Source organism: Dermacentor variabilis, chromosome 3 (genome assembly GCF_050947875.1).
Source record: "Dermacentor variabilis isolate Ectoservices chromosome 3, ASM5094787v1, whole genome shotgun sequence".
Classification (NCBI taxonomy): Eukaryota; Metazoa; Arthropoda; class Arachnida; order Ixodida; family Ixodidae; genus Dermacentor; species Dermacentor variabilis.
The window spans coordinates 240,497,477-240,512,937 of NC_134570.1; positions in this window are offsets into that span (position 1 = coordinate 240,497,477).

Genomic DNA, 15,461 nt, shown 5'->3' on the forward strand with positions numbered 1-15,461 from the left:
GGAATCAACAGATGCGATCCTGCGCTTGAAACCTAACCTGCTGTTCTCCCTAAGAGGCACGGCAAAGGTGCGGTACGAAAACCACGAAGAGGAGCTAACCAGCTGGGACCAATAAAAGAGAAATTGACAGAGTTGTTTGGAAAACCAGCCGCCTTTAATATTGCCGCAAAGCAGGAACTGGCTTCCCGTGCCCGATCCCCCACGGAGCCCTATGTCTCGTACATCCGTGACGTGATATGGCACTTTGTCTTAAGGCCGATCACGACATGACAGAAGCTGAGGAGGTCGGGCACGTGCTTAAGGGTATTGCTGACGACGCGTTTAATCTGATCATGTGCAAAAGCTGCTCTACAGTTGATGCAATCATTAAAGAGTGCCGACAATTCGAGCAGGCCAAAAGCCAACGCGTGTTGGAGCCATTCGCCAGACTTCCCAATACTGCCGCAACGTCGACGTGTGAAGACCAGCCCGCATAGCCGCATGCGTCGCCCTCAGAGGACGTGATGCGAATCGTTCTACGTGAACTGGATGCGATGACACCCGGGGCTTTCAGTTCTTGTAGCCCCATTGCTACCACGTTTTCAGTTCCCCTCGTACAAGCCATCGTTCTCCAGGAACTTGAAAACATTGGTTTACATTCTGTGTGTGCTGTCACCCATTCCAGAGCTAACGAATGCCCTTCTACTATTTTCGCTCCACCCCGACGCTTGTCTCAGCGTTATCGCAACTCGACTGAGCGCAGAACTGCGGACGACCCGCCGATATGTTTCACCGGTCGCCGCATTTGTCATGTCACCAGATACTGTCGCAACTCATGGCCCTCAACACCTTGCACGCCGACCAACCTGAGCCGTTTTGATGGAAATGCCCGCAATGTTTCGGCCACCGCCGAGTCTAACAGCACCGACAACTCTCCCAGGAACACGTGGTACAGCCGCTAACCATCGCCGCGCGGACACCAGTTTCGTTAACCGCGAACACGTCGCCCATGTTCCCGTTCGTCGCAGCCACGTCGCCTGTTGCCCCCTGTGGCATTTGGCCGCACCCTTTCGGAAAACTAAGAAATGCAGCACTTCGAGGTGGTGCTACATTGCGTACTAACGCAGCAAATCCTCTATCTGTGCCGACAAGAAGTGTAATAGACCTTAAAATAGACTGCGTACCTGTCCAAGCACTCGTCGACACTGGAGCCCACGTATCTGTGATGAGTGCTAGCCTACGTAGGCGCTTAAAGAAGCGCCCGACCCCAGCAGCTGGCCGAGTGCTTCGTGTGGCCGCCGGTGGCGTGCTGGTTGTTCATGGAATGTGTACTGCGCGTTAAGTTACAGCCGGCCGCCCTACTTCTGTTTTCTTTGCTGTGATCGGCAACTGCCCTCACGACATTATCCTTGGATAGGGCATTTTAACCACTCATTCTGTTCTCATCAACTGCGCGACCAGCGTTCTTCAGTTGGAACTGCCTCAACTCTCCGATGCTCCGAGCGCCGCCCCACTGCACGATGTGCGTAAGTCACCCGAGGCAGGTACTTACGTCACTTTGACCGCCCAGCCACAGGTTCCTGACGGTGAACATGTGCTCCGCCCCATCATCGACATGCTTTTGAACCGGAACGTTGCTGTTCCGCATACGCTGGTGACGGTTACCAACAGCGTCGTTCTACCACTTCTGAATTTCAGCCTATGCCCTCAAGTGATTCCAGCCGGCATGTTCTTGGCCAGCGTTTCTAGTGGTTCCGAATTTCACATTGAGAGTGGTTCCCGTTGTCTAGTGGTTGAATTTCATATTGGGCTTATTAGCGCCAATTGCAGCTCACAGCTATGATTCCTTAACGGATGACATTGCGAAAATTATTGCACCTGACCTCACCTCTGCACAGGCCACGGACATACGTCACCTGTTTGAATCGTACAGTGACATCTTTGATTTCGGCGACAGACATTTTGGCGAAGCATCTGTCATGCACCACCGTATAAACACTGGAGACAAGAATCCTATTCGTCGGCGTCCCTATCGGGTATCGCATGCTGAACGTCGAGTCATTCAATAAGAAATAGATAAAATGCTCCGCAAAGTGGTCATCAAGCCATCAGCCAACCCTTGGGCTTCGCCTGCCGTCCTTGTGAAAAAGAAAGATGGTACCTGGCGTTTTTGCGTCGATTATCGCCACTTAAACAAGATCACGCGCAAAGACATCTACCCACTACCACATATCGATGACGCCTTGGACTGCTTGAACGGAGCTAAATACTTCTCGTCGATCGATATTCGATCCGGCTACTGGCAGATGTGAGTTGATGAAATGGACTGCCAGAAGACGGCCTTCATCACGCCGGATGGCTTATGTCAGTTCAAGGTCATGCCCTTTGACCTATGCAATGCTCCTGGTACATTTGAACGTATAATGGACTCTATTCTTCGAGGCTACAAATGGACCACCTGTCTTTGTTACCTTGACGACGTTATTCTTTTTTCTCCCACGTTCGGCAACCACCTTGCCCGACTCGCTGCAATTCTCGCGGTCTTCCGAAAAGCCGGCCTTCAACTGAATCCCGCGAAGTGTCAATTCGGGCGCCGTCAGATTACAGTGTTGGGACACCTCGTTGACGCAGCCGGTGTCCAACCAGACTCGAAAAAAATTCGCGCCGTACGCAGTTTCCCTGTGGCACGTTCTGATTCTGACGTGCGCTACTTCGTCTGCCTGTGTTTTTACTTTCGCCGTTTCGTCAAAATCTTCTCGGCTTTTGAGAGATCTTTTAAGAAGGAGTCCAGCAAGGCGACGGCTCCGTCGAAGAACTGCTGCTTCAGCCTCCGTCTTCGGGTGTCGATTACCCCGCACCTTCCACCACAACTGTTACGAAGAGTTGCGAAGAAATGGTTTGATTTACAGGCGATGGATGATGATCGCAGCGCAGCCCGGCCTCTCAAACTCTTCATTCTCTTCATCTTCTCTCTTCTTGTCCGCGCCTTTCGTATCCGTTGCAATATATATATATATATATATATATATATATATATATATATATATATATATATATATATATATATATATATATATATATACCAGTAAAAAGCAGTTCTGGGTCCGGGTAAATATTCACAGTGAAGCAGACGCGCGTATACTTCACTGTATATATATATATATATATATATATATATATATATATAGCTTGATTACTCATATTCAAACCGGAAACGAAATGCATGATTTACTGTCAAATTTCTTCCCATTAACTGTTCAACCAAATACTTTTGTGCACATATTGCAGCGTATGAATTGAAGCTACTAATTTAACAAAGCACATGCACTTGGAACGAATTTCGAAACTCGCACCAGTTTTTAAATGAGCATCGTGAAACTTGAGGCAACAGAGCATTGTTGTTCCATTTATTTTTTAAAGAAATATTCTTTCCACTGAAGCTGGAAAATTACTGGAATACCAGTGCATTCCGTCGAAATCTATGGGACCGCATGTATTGAAACTGGTATCATACTCAGAATTCTTTGCAAAGGGATATGATATTCCAAGTCGCCGGGTACAAATTCATGAATTGCAACATGTGCCATAAGGTAATGTGTTTAAACGTTAATTATGGAATTAGTTATTCAGCAAAATATTCATTTAGATTATTCGTGCAAATAATGTCAGCGTCATAGAAAATCAAAATATGCCAATTGCATGATTTGTCATCTCAACTGCAGATCATGTCAGCGTCATCTCAAGAAATAGAGTTGTGCTTTAGTTCAAGGATTATTTTTGAGAATTTTTTGCCGATAAGAAAAAGAAAAACACACCTTGTATTTACCAGTTCAGTTACTACAAATAATGTGCTATGACAGGTCGCGAGGAGGCTCAGACCTTTTAAGGTCTTCATGAACCAGTTCAAGGTTCAAGGTTCAAGCTTATGATTTACAGCCAGGGTGCAGTATTAATGCGAAGCGTTCGTTCAGCCACTCTGAGCCGTCTCTGTCCGTCCTACGCCGCAGTGCTGGCGGCGCCTATCAACTTGAGCCACTGGTCATATGCTCGCGTTCGCGATGCCGTGGTGGTCACCATATCGTCATCATTTGAACTTCGTCATCCGTCTCTCACGTCTGATTCTCGCGCATTACCTGCGCACGAGCCAGGTGGCACGCGTAAGGTGATCCGGGCATTTCGGCTTCGGAACACGGCGTGGTTGTTCCCTGCGCACTAACAGCGATTCAAAAGCAAGTTTCGGCTGTCGCCGTAGCGTTGATTTCCGCATATCTGACGCGCCGCATCCTCGTTCCTCCTCAGGTTGGCACCGGAATTTTACGGCCATTCTCATCCTTACCAAGCCATTTAATCAAATATGGAAGCCTGCTCTTTCGTTCTGCACATGACGCCGGAGTACTCCAACGCGGTGCCGAACTCCAGTACGGCAGCATCATCGCAGCAACTAGGATCGACGACCCCCGGCTTTTGACGCCGACAAAGAAGCTCTTCGAGGGCCGCAACGTCGTCAAAAAGTGCGTCAAAAAATATAAGTATCTTGGTATTCATTTCACACCCAACCTCTCCTGGTCTCACCATATTACCACCATATGCGCAAAACCTTCAAAATATTTGGGATATTTACGTCGAAATTGACATAACTGTCCTACTCACGGTCTTCAACTAGCTTATCAGACCTTCGTTCGCCCACAGCTTGAATTCGCAGCATCTATCTGGTCCCCCTATCACAATTATTTAATTAACATGCTTGAAGCTGTTCAGAAAAGGGCCGCCCGTTTCATTTTACGCAGTTATGATAATCATACCAGCATAAAGCAAATTAAGCTCAATCTTTCACTTGAACCCCTTAGTGCTCGTCGCGACATTGCCCTTTTATGCATTTTTCACAAATACGTTTACAGCAACAGACCACTCGCACTTCACCTTGATGCTCCTTCCCTTACATCACGTCGGTTGCATAATCACTTAAGTTTCGCGTGATTATATGGGTCAACTCACGCCTTCCACTCATCTGCTCTTCCTCGCGCCATACGTTTGTGGAATGGTCTTCCAGACAGCATCGCATCCGAACCAGACCACGATAGCTTCCGTCAACTTCTGCACTCTTTCTTTTCGCAATAAAAACTTGCCACTAGTTTTCTAATTTTGTTTTACTTCCGGTGCCATGTTCTGTATACCACTTATGCATTTATTTATTTGTTATTTTTACAGCTTTAAGACCAAAAACATCAGTCATTTTTTGTACCACTGCAGGTGTTTTTCTGTTCTTTTTTCGGTATCCCACTTTGTGCCCGACTGTATTTTTTATATTGATAAATGTTTTTCCTGTGCACGCAATCAGTTCCTGCGTTTGTATCATGCCCTACCATTGTGCGTCATTGAAACCCTGCCAACTGTTTCTGCGCCTAGAATCCGCATGTTTGGCAGTCTATCTTTGGTTGTAGTTTCTTATCTTTTTCCTGTTGACATTGTTATTTGTGTACTTTATAGTTCGTGTGTGCAGTTTTGCCATATGTGTAATGCCAGCCAATATTTTTTTTCGTATTATCCTTTTTCCCGCCCAACCTTATATTTGCCGTCGTACCACATTATCATCGATTCCTCTCCTTTGTGTTAAATTGCAAATTCGAGCCGTACGTTCGTACACTGACAAGTTACTTTGCACTTTTCATTACCCCGCTTACTCAATGCCCTGTCAAGGGGCCTGCAAGGTATGTTAAATAAATAAATAAATATTCTTTCATTATGTGCAAGTGCTCACGTGCATGTACTGCTGATTATGCTCACATGCCAATAAAGGGCGTGCGCACTTGTGTGTATTCTGACAAAGGCCGCGCCACGGCCGAAACGTTAAAACAGAAGAAAAGGCAATCTTCGGAAGCGTGCTCCTTCGTTCCTTCAACTACCTATGCACCGGACCTACAGAACTTTTCCTTGAATTATATATATATATATATATATTTATATATATATGTATATATATATATATATATATATATATATATATATATATATATATATATATATATATATATATATATATATATATAGGAGCATCCGCTGAGATTGCCTGAGTTGACAGTAATGTTGGCCTTCTGACGGCACATTAACAGAAGAACGCAACATCTTGCAACTCTACCAACAAATGCATAATTTCCCCCAAAAGTTCAAAAAATGTCGTGTACATGGCACCTTACAACTTTCAGTGTAATCTATGATTCGACAGAACATCGCATGGTGAGGGGCATAGATTATTCTTACGGTAAACAAGCACTCGACACTGAAAAAAAAACTATTATTCAAGACCTTTACAGGTCCCTTGTTCACATAAGTAAACGAAAACTTTCAGTGTGCGATGAAAATTTTGAATGCTGCCTGGCCAGGGGCCCTTTAAGGTACATAATGTAAAGATACAAACATGCTTTTTTCTTTCATGTAAGATTGGCCGCAATAGCCAGGTTTGATATCACGACCTTATAAAAACCTAGAGGCATAACTACTGAAGCAGCGAGGTGGGTTTCATGGTGGTACAAACGAATTTATTCTGTTTCATTGCGCTTGCACCAACACTTAGCAGACAAGCGAGGACGGTTTGTGTAGCGCTGCATGTGCATAAGGAAATGCAGTATTTCGACGTTAGTTATTTCGAGCTTCAGAAACGAAAGGAACGTTGTTCAAACTAAGACTGCTTAATAGAAATATTTCAATGAAGAGGGTCCACTGAACGGTGATCAGTTTCAAATGAATTTGTATATTCACTTGTGCCGCTTACTGAGCTCTATAGAAAACGTTACCTGTGGGCAAATGATATAAGACGACCGGGTGACTTCACGCAATCACACAAAATGATGGATTTGTAAACTGAGGCCAACAGAATTTAGGGATGTCGAGCTTGTGTTTGCACAATATGAAGCCTGCTACAGTCATCTCCATTTCATATGCTTGTAATACCTTTTTTGGGAATTAGCTTTATCAGATTCAGGAAACTGCGGTGACAAAAGGACGCTCTTGCTTTCTTTAAAAAACCCGGGGATGCCAACGACAATACGATTGGGGAAACATAACCAAGAGGCAGGGGATGAGAAGGGCAGACGCGCTTTCGAGATTGCGTCTTCTTGAAGCAATACCCAGCCACCCGAATACACCGACAAATTGCAACGAAAGGGCTGATGCACACTCGAGCAGCCGCACGCTCGTATGCGTAGCGCTTATCAATCACTGTTTCTTGGTTCGCGCTCAGTATGAAAGCCAATATTGTGGTCTTGTTTTTTTATATATATGTATGTTGTTTCTGTCCACTACACAGTGTGCGCCGTCGCGCGAATTTTCAGTCTTGAAGGTCCGTGCGCCATGTGGTGTGAAAACAGTGAATTAAAGCGATGTCAGGAATTCCTGGCTATGAACAGTCCATGGGCATCCCCCGTCGCCCTAGTTACGAAGAAAGATGGTTCTGTGCGGTTTTGTGTGCACTACCGCCGCCTGAACAAGGTCACTCGCAAGGACGTCTACCCTCTCCCGCGTACAGACGAGGCGATTGACAATCTACAAGGAGCAGAATTCTTTCCATATATAGGTTTGCGCTCAGGGTATTGGCAAGTACCCATGACAGACGCCAATCGGCCGAAGACAGCTTTTGCCACGCCCGACGGCGTATACGAATTTAACGTAATGCCTTTTGGACTTTGTAATGCTTCCGCAATGTTTGAACGCATGATGCACACAGTTCTGCGCGGCTTGAAGTGGCACACGTGCTTTTGCTATCTTGCCGACGATGTTTTCTTTTTTTTTTTTGCTACTGGCTTCACCACGCACATTCAGCAGCTCCGGCATGTTTCAACGTGTTTAACAAACACAAGAGTACAAGTAAACCTGAAGAAGGGCCAATTTGCTTCTCGGTGGCTTACAATAATGGTTTACGTCGTATCCAAAGGTGGAATTCTCCTCGGCCTAGCCAAACTTCGGGCCGTCGCCGTATTCCCTAAACCAACGTCCATCAAAGAAATGCGCAGTTTCATCGGCGTGTGTTCCTACTTCAGACGCTTCATTCCGTATTTCGCCGCCATCGAATCGCCTCTGACAAAACTACTTCGAAGAAACGGTCCCCTCACTTCGTGGTGGTGCGAGTGCGATGTGGCCTTCGCAAAGTTCCGTGGTTTGCAACCGTCTCCGCCAATTTTGCACCATTACGACCCGACAGCCACTACGAAAGTGCACACAGATCCCAGCGGTGTTGGCCTCGGCGCTGTTCTTCCCCAGCGCAAGCAGGGGTTTCCTGAATATGTCGTGGCATGTGCAAGTCGTGCGCTTACGAAACCTGAGACCACTTACACTGTGACAAAAAAAAACAATGCCTGGCTATCATCTGGGCTCTCGCCAAGTTCAGGCCTTATTTGTACAACCATCCATTTGATGCAGTCTCGTACCACCATGCACTATCTCGGCTGTCGTCCTTGTAAGATCACTTAGGCCGTCTTTCTCCTGCAGGACTTGGATAATCGCGTGCTCTACCGCGGCAGACGCCAGCATTCTAACGCCGACACCCTTTCGATGTCTCCCTTGCCTGGCCATGGAGAAAGAAATTCAAGAGGAGGCACTCGGCGAAAACTATCAGCAGGAAACACGTCACACCTAGTGTCAACCCTATCCGTTAGTTGACGAGAGCAACGGAAAAAAAGAATGTGAAATGAACTTAAAGACGTTCTATTTCTTTCTTTCCCGCTGAAACTAAAACGTTTTTGCGTATAAATGAACTTATACTTTGCGACTTATTTTTCTTGCGTTACCTTGCAACAAGCTAGCGGCAAGCCAGACGCGCCATAAGTGTGCGTTATTCGTCAGACGTGCCGTACAGGCGAGCGAGGATGGCTGTGTATGTGAAGCTCGCCTGCTCGGCGACCCGTCTCTTTTAAATGTAGCGTGTTTGTTGGGCTCCCGGCGTATTCTTGCGTTTCTCCTGCACTTTGACACAGCAGCACTGCACTATTCGACTAGGCAAGGTGGCAAATTGTTTCCGTCTGCGACGCATTTCAAGCCGGTTGGCTTTTACGCCACGGAAGCGAGACTTGTGACGCAGTTAGCGAAAAATGGCTCGGCCGTCCTGACGTAGTTCATTTGAGTTAACGACTCATGCTGCGAGATATATATATGAGTCCCAACATTATTATAACTTATTTTGGTAGGTTTTGGGCACGCTCGCCACACCGGGCGTTGTGACGAAGTTAGCGAAAAGCAGCTCGGTTGTATGGCGCAGTTAGTTTCGCGTATACTGAATCTTACTGGGACAAGTTCGTGACGCATTCTCTCACTCTCAAAATTATTGTAATTGGTAACTACTTGGGATTCTTTTGAGGCACGCTGACCGCGCCTGAGGTTGTGAAACTGTTAGCAAAAAAGCAAGCCGGCTATGGTCACAGTTTGGCGTGTACTGAATCTTAGTGAGACGTTTTTATGACGCTTTCTATGGCCCCGCAACATAAACCTTCTTTCCATTCTCACGCTTGTCGAAGACGCGACGAGCGATTGCCACTAGATAACACTGGAGCGTGTTGCTTGCGCTGGCAGAACGCGCAAAAGATTACACTGGGGAGCTAAAAAACCAAGAACTCAAAAATTCTATCTTCAGAACGACTGAAAACGCGCTTTGCACTCACATATTTTTCTTGACTGCGAGTTGAAGGCATTCTGCGAGCGTCTAGCATGGTCTGGCTGAGAGCCTGTGTTCTGGCCACCTCTGTGCATGCAGTGTACTATCGCGTCAGCTGAGACCAATTGTTTTGGAAACGAGCAGTCGCGCGTGCATTTGTGCTCATAAAGTGCAGGAAATAATGACCGGGAAGAGGGTGGAATGCTTGGAAATCAGATGTTTTCTTCATAATACTGTCACGAATTGTGCATTTACATCCAAGCTGCTGGACACAGCATGAATACTTGGTGCAACAGCTCACCGGCGAACAACGGCGTATCATCCGCAAACGAACGGACTGACAGAACGCCTCAATGAATCAGACGCTCACGGATATGCTTTCCATGTACGTGGATGTGGAGCGCAAGAACTGGGATGAAAGTTTGCCTATGTCACCTTCGCAAACAACTCGGTTCAGCAAGAGACTTTACATCACTTCACTTCACTTTATTTCCTTAAAGACCCCACAAGGGGGTGTTGCATAAGGGTTGGGTTGTACAGAGATGTTAGTAATTCCACAGGTTTTTAACAAGACAGGTATATGGATACACTTTGAATAAAACGTGATGGACAGGTGATAGAAACAATGTCGTGGGGAAGGCCATTCCAATCTGAAGCTGCGTGGCAAAAAAAAATGATGCAGAAAACGTTGTAGTGCCAGAACGGGGTCGGGTGACTTGAAGTGGATGGCCCGTGCGGGGGGAAGTGCGCGCGGCGGGAGCGATGTAAGGTGGATGGCTGAAAGAAATGTGATAAAACTTGGGGTAAAGTGATAGTGTGGCGATCCTGCGGCGAGACGAAGGAGTGGGCAGACTAAATTCATTTTTTAGGGATTACACGCTGATATCGCATGAATAAGAATGAATCAAGCGAGCAGCCCGATTTTGCACTGCTTCGATAGCGTTGATCAAATAAACTTGGTCGGGGCTCCAGATGGGTGATGCGTACTCAAGTTTGGGTTGAAATAGCGATTGGTAAGCCAAAAGTCTTACGTGGTAGGTGAGTGACGTAGATGACGTTTTAGAAATCCTAATTATCGGTTAGCCGATGAAATGATATTCGTGACATGGGTGCGCCAGGAAAGATCAGGGGTTAGTGTTACACCAAGGTATACACCAAGACAACACCGAGACAACACCAACCTTGGTTACACCAAGACAACACGAATGACACCATTCCGTCTCCTACATGGTCGTGAAGTCACAACTATACTACATGCGATGCTGCCACATGAATGCGATGGCATTGAAACAGATGCTGAGGACTTCACTCAGCGTACTGATGAAGTACGACAACTTGCTCGCATACGTATTCATAGGCAGCAGGATTACGACTCGAGACGCTGTAATCTGCATCACCAACCAGTCTCCTGCGAGCCCGGAGAGAGAGCTTGGGTTTGGACTCCCCTTCGCCGTCGTGACCTTTCGGAGAAGCTGCTAAGGCGCTACTTCGGGCCCTATAAAATTCTTGCTCACTGATGTCAATTATGAGGTTGCTCCCGATAGTCCGCATTGCTCAAAGCGTCGACGGCAACTAGCAGAGGTTGTGCACGTGGTCCGGATGAAGCCCTATTTGTCCGAGTGAATTCACTGCACCGCAAGCGTGTCCTGGTCCTGTTGCCGTGACGACAAAGCATTGGGACGACGCTTTCTCGGAAGAGAGGCTAATATCACGACTGAAGGCTAGCAACAAAACAAAACGGACTGAAGGACAGGAGCAGCGACCACGCTTCTTTTCAAATGAAGACGAAGTTGGCGCGTCGGGTCTGGCGGTCTCTGAATGCAGAGGTGGTTTTTGTTTCAGTCGTCCTAGTCCTGCGTACTGCTTTTTTTTTTGATGTCGTGACAATATATAGTACCGCTTTGAATGAGTCGGGTATTTTCGACGCCATGTATGTAAAAGGGAATTGCTTTTGTTTGTAATGTCGCTTATTCACCAGATTCGCACGTTTCTTCTCGACACGCAGTATTCTTATAAGGGCTAAATACCAAAATGACACATGCTTGTAATTTGCTTTTTCCAGCTGTTGCCTTCCGGTGGAGTTTCGTAAGGGAACTACTGCTGCTTTCCTGCTGCCACAACGTTGGATGAAGGCACAAAACGCCCGGAACAAGGATTTATACTAAGCAAAATATACATTTCCTCACTTACAAAGCATTTTGCGTCTACTTTATGAAATAGCACGTAGCACATACTCGATGGAGGCTTGTAAAGATCATTCGCAATCATTTTAAACCGCGTGCGATTGAGCAGTAGAAAAAAAAGGCGCCGAGTAGCTCAGCGCATGCCAGCTAGCGTTCAATACGCGCACGCCCAAAACCGAAACCAGAAGGAGTCAACCCCATCCGCTTGGTGCGCTAGAGCCGATTCGGCCGCTGGGACCTATGGGAGCGTCCGCTCTTGTTGAGTGTCTTTCTATATGTCCTGAAGACAAGGACTGCTGCTCACTATCCCACTTTACCTTATTTTCGCTCGACCTTACTACCATCGCGTCTGAGCAGTTGAAATAGCATTGGATTATCCCTATTATAGGCTTACTTTCTGGTTCATCAGCACCACCAGCCACTCACCATTTCGCCATTCGCGACAGCCTGTTTCCCCGACGCAATTATAACCCCGACGGGCGCTAGTTGTTATTAGTAGTAACCCGGAGTCTCCGTTCCTACATGTTCGATGCTTTCCGTGCCGATCCACAGTGTGCATAATCGGGAGTTTTCAAAACTTATCAGCGCCTTTGACAAGCAGCACTACTCGCGAGGGATGTGCAGTTACGTTCAGAAGTTCGTTCGCTCTTGCCCCGATTGTCAGCGCCGGAAATCTCCACCCCTCCTCTCGCCAGCCGCTCTGTAACATTTACCTTGCCCTACGAGGCCGTTTGGGCGCATCACCATCAATTTGTATGGGCCCCATCCCCTGACATCGGCCGGAAACCGCTGGGCCATTGTGACGGTTGAACACCTCAGGCCATACGCCGAAACTTCCGCCCTCCCGGCAGCTACAGTGCGCGATGTTGCCTCCTTCTTGCATTGTCGATTCATTCTGCGTCATGAACCACCTGAGGAACTGCTCAGATATCGCGGACGTGTCTTCCTTTCTGAAGTAGTTGAAGCCATTCTGAAAGAGTGTCACGTTCTTCATCGCACAACTACGGCGTACATCCTCAAACAAATGGCCTCAGAGAACGCTTCAACCGTACGCTCGGCAACATGCTTGCAATGTACGTCGCCTCCAACCACAGAAATCGGGACGGCATTCCACCCTTCGCAACGTATTCAGACAACACCACTACTCAGAGCACCACCTGTTTTTCACCCTTTTTCTTATTTTATGGTAGGCATCCGTCGTACACCATGGACATAATTGTACCACACCGGCCGGATGCATCTGAATGTGCGCCCATTCTGCCGTGATAAGGCACGCTGAAGAGTGCCGCTATCTTGCGCGGGCCTTAACCTCCAATGACCGAGGCCGCCAGAGGAGCATTCCCCGTGACACCACCTCTGCACCCACCTTCATTTCTGGAGCACTTACGTGGCTTTCCGTTCCTTCCGCTGGACCTGGGCTCTCTTCGAAACTACTGCACAAGTATGAACGGCCATGCCGTATTGTCGAGCGCGCATCCCCCATTAGCAACGTGATCGAACCCACTGAACCGTTCTTGGAAATGCACCGTCGTGGACGAGACATTCTCAACATCGAATGCCTCAAGCCGTACTATGATCTACTCCCATTGAGCAGCTCTTAGGTCGCCGGACGGCTGCCTTTTCGTTCCTGGGGGTAATTGTAGAAAAGAATAGGAACACTATAGTGGGCCATCCTGTCCAGCGCCTTCTAGTGGGTGAAGCTCTCCAGAAAACGCCGCTGGTGCTGAGAGGCCCTGCCCTGCTCTAACGGGCGGTCCCAAACGTCAGGGACTAATAAACGCCTTTACAATATATATATATATACATATATATATATATATATATATATATATATATATATATATATATATATATATACATTTCTGATCCTTCCGCAAGGCATACCAAGAGTGGCCACTTTTTAACAAGCAAGAAACTCTTCGTAGTGTTTTATATGCTGCGACATCAGTGGTCCATCACTGTGAGTTTGCAGCAGGTTCACACAGACCACGACGATACTATACGTTTGCGTATTCTGAAGCGATTGATTAAAAAAAAGAAAACGTGGAAAGTTTGCCTTTAAATTCTGTACTACAGATTCGTCATTGTATATCGGGATTAATGGCGTTAAAATTTTTATGCTATAAAGAGCTCTATACCATACATTTATGTTTTTCAATATCAGTTTTCCATACAAATTTCATTGGTGCCAATGGCAACAGCAAAATTTTCTCTGTTTGCCTCATGATATGTCGTTTGCATTATTTAGGTACGCCTAGTGCTGCTCTTTCAACAATGCGTAGCTATTTTGCTATTCTATCCATCCTGCCTGAATTCTTATTCAGCCTCTTTAGTCGTATTTTCTTCCGATGACGTTCACACACGTTCGGTGACCACTGCACCTGGATGTAGTTGACGTCCAGGCGGCAGGCCTCGAGCATGGCGGTGGCCGTGGAGCCGGTGACGTGGCGCGCCGTCTTGAGCGTGTACACCGCCTTCTGCAGGTAGGCGAGGAAGATCTCGACGAGAGCCTTGAGGACAGTGCTGTAAGCACCGTCGTAGACCACGAGAAGCACGCTGGCTGATCCCAGCACCACGTTGATTACGATAAGCAGTGGTATGCTCCTTATGTCCACCATGTACATCATGTCCATGTTGCGGATTATCACGAACACAATGATCAGTACGCCCTGTCCCCAGACTCGGAGGACACCCTTGGTGATGAAACGTTTCTCTTGCGGCAGCGACACGAAGTTGCGCGACGTCTCGAAATGGCGCGCCTTCGCCAAGAGTTTCTTGAACTTGTTGGCATTGAGAGAGAGCGAGACTACGCTGAGAAAGGTCTTGGTAACAACGGTAAAGTGGAGCACGACGTAGAGCGTGTTCAGGAACATTTTGCGCATACCGAAACTGAATAGAAGCGTCCAGAATATGAGACCGGACTCAATGATGAACAACGTGGAAAGGCAGAGGGCCGAGTACCAAGTGTAAGGACGCGTCAGCGTTCTCTTCAGGGGAGCTCCGCCGGGAGAGTTGGTTGCATCCTGGATGAACCACGCACCGCACCAACGGAGGATACGTGTCGAGCGTCGAAAGCTATCTTCGGAAAAACCCATCGTCGGGCGCTGGTTCGAATACTTGTTGACGTCTTGCGACGAAAAAAAAACTCCCGAGGAGACGCGCGCTCAGCGAATCTCTAGTTCTTTCGCCAGTGTAAGCGCGCAATTCTTGGCCTAATTCAACGACTTCTGGCTTCCTCCTTCTGCAGTGGAGTGCCTCTTTTCTCGCCCGAGAGCTACTTCTCTAGCGTGCAGACTGCAGCGAAAATCGGAGAACTAATAAAACGGACCCTCTGGTGAACGTCAATGCCCGAGATTGCGACAACAAGCAGAGTTCTGCAGCCGGTAACGCCACTGTACTTTCCTAATAGCGACAAGGCAACGTTGACTGCTGTCGATGTCCCTCAAGGCCAACCTCACTATTTGCATTCGCCGGCGCTCTGAACATTGAGATGAACGCAACGAAGCGCTGCATTTAGCCACGAACAGATGAACGCAGACCTCCGAAGAACACCATCACAGATATCAGTCTTGCAGATACCATCTAGTTGGCTTTGTTATCGCACTGTTTCGTTTGTCTGAATATGCTAATGTTTGACCGTAAGCGTAGGAGTGCCCATG